The following is a 5,219-nucleotide window of genomic DNA, read 5'->3' on the forward strand; positions in this document are numbered from 1 at the left end:
CTCAGGTGAGATATTTGTCGATAGATTTTTTTTCCTTTTGGTACTTCGAAATGAACAAAGCCGTCACTTAACGGTACTGTCAAGCTTTGAAAGTCCACAAATAGTAAGATAGAGGTGGTAGTGGGGAATGCCTATGAATGATATATTTAGCAGCAGCTAATTCATCTGAAGACCACTTTATGGGAAATACAGCAGGCCCGGACCTCTTTCACTCTCTTGTTCTTTCTCTCTCTCAGAATAAGGGCATGTCTTCAAAGTAAAAACTGTAACTCCAAATCCATGGCAAGTTTTGGGATTATACACATCTAGGCTTCATGAAGATAAGACCAGAGTAGTCTTATCTTCATAGATATGAAATCATTGATTTCATGAAATCAATCATTCAACAGTATCAACAACATACAAGAGTTTTGCAATCTGTCAATGAAAACTAATTAAGTATAATCTCGAGATTAGAGCATTGAAAATCAATAGTGTGTGCAACGCAACTTGGTAAGAGTACTGGAAAACTACCTCCTCACCATTTTCCAACAACCTGTAAAATTAAGCAAATGACATGTTCTTTGATTGCTCGTGTGCTGGCCTGGAACACTAAATCTCATCGTTCATTAGTATGCATTGTTAGATGTTCCAGTTCCCAGACACGGTGGTGTCTGGGAGAAACAGCCTCATGAGTGGCAGGTAGATTATGAAACTATGGATTTTGGAGTGTTTTCTAGTTAAAAGTAGCAAAGAAGCTGTAATATGCCTTGATTTGCTTAAGCCCTTGTTAATAAAATTTCTAGAGTAACAGGAAGATACTTCAGTACACTCTATGGTAAAGACTTTTTAGCACTAATTGCAACCATATCATTGCCCTACAATCAGGGGCCACTTGTAATTCCCTGCTAAGGTTTGGTATATGGGGAGGAATAAAACCCCTTATTCTAGAACAGGGTGAAATTAGCAGTTAGTTGTCAATTTCTATTTCATAGGAAGATTGAACATGATAATTGTGGATGGGGTGTCTGTCTTAATCCTTTCTCTTGACCATCTCAGGATCTCTGAAAAGGGAATGAGAATTGGACAAAATTGAAATAGGTGTGGAAGGAAAGGACTTAAAGCTGCATTCTGCCTTGACTGTTCAATGAGACCATTTTAATTTTGGAAAAGTGTCCATCCATAATTTTTTTGTAGTCACAGGAAGCCTTGTTTCTATTAATTCTGTTTCAGTAACAATAGTAAATATAATTTGTATAGTATCTGCTGTGTATCAGACACATCTAAATGCTTCATTCACATTATTCTCTGATCTTGAAATCAAACTTATATTGTAATTCTTATTTTACTAAGGATAAAAGTGAATAGTTGACTGACTAGTTTGCCCAAGGTCATTGCCAATAAGTGGTAGAGCACTTTTAAACCCATATTAGCCTGACCCCAGAGCCCAGGCAATTCCAACTGCCATCCATTCCTCTCCACCCACCAATCTACCCAAGTTTAGGAACTAACAAAATGAGCAGGTATGTTCTTTCTGAGCCCATCTTAGTGCATAAAAGTTTGATTTTTTTGTGTGTGATAAAAAATGTCTTCCTATTTAAAATTCAATGTCATGCATTATTAGTTCTTAGAATAGATGACTCACTTATTTTAGTATTTTAAAACAGCCAGGCATACAAATGGCAGGACAAATGGTTTCTGCTCATGTAGTTATTCTTAATTTGTGCAAGGATATTTTACTACACTGGTTGTATTTATGGATACAAGAAAAAATACAAGACTAGATGTATTCAGTCTGAAATATGCTAATTATTTATTCTGTGAATATGCATCCAGACTATACATAGTAACGTTAAAGGAACTTTCACCACACAATCCATCAATATGTAGCTGTCAATCTGTCAGTTAATTGCAATTAATGCAGTTGGCGAGGTGGAGCTCCAATGAATATTAACAATAGTTTGCATTCTCCAGTCATGGCATCTGAGCCATCATAGAGTGTGTGATGAATGCACATTAAAAATAACAACTTTTCAGCTAAATAATTTTAACACAATGATGACATGTTTCTCCCTCTTTTTCTAAAGTGCTTATATCATTTCTCTCCTCCCTCATAGCCAAGTAAAGCAAAACAAAAAAGAAACAACTTTCAAAAGGACTAAGAAACTACTGACTTAATTTTCTTGTGCTGCATTGAATGGTGTTCTCAAAGCAGTCTGGGAAAAGTTTCTTGCCGATTGTATCAGGGCAAAGATTTTATTTTTGCCTGTAGTAGGCTGAAGCTCTTGTAAGGCAGGGAATTCTGGCAGAATTTTAAGACAGAAATAATGACAAAGATATGTTGTATATTGGCAAATGTTTGCCTCTGTAAGATTTTTTTTTTTTTCCTTTTGGTAATTGTATTCTCCTCAGCATGTAGAGATTTACTACATAACTATGTGCCATGGTGTTATCTGCAAACTGGTACAGACATAGACAAATGGGATTGTGAGACCCCATATTTGAGAAGTCTCAGAAACTTCCACAGTTGGTCTCAGAACCCTCCTTTACTTCAGTGACACAAAACCCTCCACAACATTCTTTTGGTCCTTTGTAAAACGGACTGAACCAAGTTCTGGAGCGTCTCAGGTGTTCTCAGCGCCTCAGAACTGAGCAGCTGTTCCTTCCTCAAGAAACCTTTGCTTGTGACTGCCTGACATCTCAGCTGCTTGAGTGCCTGCAGAGACCACGGCCAGGTGATATTCAAACCTCACGGCCCATTCTACCTTCTCCATTTTTTTTTTTGTTGTTTCTGATTTGGACTTCCAAGTGGTTGTTTCTTGGAAGGAAGTTAGGAGAGGAGCAGTCAGTCTAATTTAGTTAACACTCTGAAAACTACCTGTTTTGTGGGTACCTGACATCCTCATGTTCGTGTGCTTTCCTGCTCGTGCTCAGGGCAGTCAACAGCTGATTGTCAGTGAGCTGGATGTCATTACGTAGAAATGCTGCTGCTGTGTAATTGCTAGCTAAAGGTCCCCGGCAGCTTGGAGCCACTGGATCTTGTGCCACTGGAAGCCATTGTTGGGAAGTGTACTCCATGCCATTGAGCTGTCAATGTCTTAGTTACCTCCTCCAGAGCATGACAGGGCTCCCCTAAGCATCTTTCAACTGTTTTCTTGCATTCAAGGTAGAAAAGACCCTGACAGTAATATTCTCTCTGCAAAAGGCTCAGCTTGCCAAAGCTCTCAGTTCCTATTCTCATGCTCTTTTCTCTCCTCACTCTCTTCATTCATTAATACATTTTCAGTAATATGTTGAGCATAAAAAGATAGTATAAATGTAGGGCTAATGATTAAAGCACTTTAAAACCTCTACTCATGGAAAAAAGGAAATTGCATGTTTGATCTGTCTCTTAGTCCAATGATTAAATCTTTTTTGAATTATTATAACAATGTACTCATAAGAATTATTCTCTTTTTTCCTATGTTAAGAACACTTTACAATTAAACCCACTGCATTACACCAACATTTCCTATCAAGAGATTTAACTTATTTTTCTGTCCTAGTCATAGCATATTTCAATATTTTTTCTAAGAATAAATTAATTTTGTTTCCATGTTTTCGAATGTTTTTGAAAGGACGCATGTATGACAAAGTAGGTTATTGTGATTCCTAACTATTAATAGTGAAAATATAATGGAAGAAAATATCTTTTTGTATAGTGACTAAGTTTGTGGGAAAAACTTGGGTTTCTTAAGCAGAGAAAAATGCTATTAAATATCACTTATCTCCCTAAAAATGATATTGAGACTCTACTGAAACATCCTTCTAGGAAATTTTTATTTATAACACTTTGAACCATGATCCATGGAAATTATCCTTTTCGTTAATGATAATTTGTTGTTTGCTTGAATGTAAAGAACAATATTTTGGGACATAGATCCTGAAAAGAGACCTATGTGTATAATTCAAAGCATGTCAGATTTCCTTCAGTTGTGATTTATCTGTGCCTTGCAGTAGAACGATATGTGTTGCAATGCATAGCATGAATTATGGTGATGCTCTGGGCCAGGTTACAACCCAGAAAGAGCATAATTACTCACCACACAGGGGCATACATGTCCTTAATTTCTGCCTTAGTCATCTATTTTCACCTCTGATTTTTTTTTTAGTGAGAGTAAAATCAAAACTTGCACCTTCAGGACTTAATATTTTGATTTAGAACTATTTAGAAGTTTTCAAACTGTTAGATCACTATCCTTGGAGACCTCACGAATTTTCTCCATTTCAGTAGGAGTGGGAGTGAGAAAAGCAATTCAGTAATGGAAAATTTGGCATTTTTCAAACAGGCAAGAAAAGGAAAACTAGCTGCTTTGATGCTGAAGGTCTATGTCAAATCTGTGTTTTTCCCATCTGTTTTTTTCTATAATGATCATTTAGAATGAAAAAAATTATCTTGTAGTTTGGAGAATGCCTATTTTAAACTCAATATACACCTACTTGGACAAAAACAGGCACTATAACATAAGGCTAGGGAACCCTGACGTCATCATGCTTCCAGTGCCTTTGAGAGTTTGGAGAGTGCTCAGATTCATTGTGCCTTGAAACAAATCATTTTTCTTTAAGGCATTTAGCAAATGGTTCTTTGTTCATTTCACTAGAGTGTTTCACAAACCCTAAATCTGGCTGGGAGGTGAGAGAAACAGGGGGGTCCATAGTTACCATTTAAAAATCCTTCAAGAAGATTTCATCAGTTTGGAAGATGAATTTTGTGCTGATATTTTTCCTTTCATTTGAGTGAAATGCTTCTAGAAAGAAAGAAAGCAAAGCAAGCAAACAAGCTTTCTATAGAAGTTTTGTCTACATAGACTAGGAAGATAGAATAAAAGGATGGCCAATTTATTAACTTGGGGCATTTTATTGTTGGTAATGATAATCACTGAAGAATTCATTGCATAGCCCAGGGTGATTAACTATTAATTTCTCTGAAATGGGCAGATGGATTGCACTATGGATTCATCTTGCACAGGTAGATATGACCAAAATCCATTGGCTTCTTAGTATAATGCAAATGAAAATTAGGACTGGCATGAAAATCTGCATATATGACAAATCATTTCACTTTAGAGCTTTAATTGACATCACTGATCTGTGAGATGTTACTTTCTTTTAAACAACAATTATTTAATTTTTTGTTCCTCTTTCTTTGCTGACTGCTTACTATGGGAATCATGGTGACACTGCATTAACATTCTTTTTTT

Source organism: Diceros bicornis, chromosome 9 (genome assembly GCF_020826845.1).
Source record: "Diceros bicornis minor isolate mBicDic1 chromosome 9, mDicBic1.mat.cur, whole genome shotgun sequence".
NCBI classification, from domain to species: Eukaryota; Metazoa; Chordata; class Mammalia; order Perissodactyla; family Rhinocerotidae; genus Diceros; species Diceros bicornis.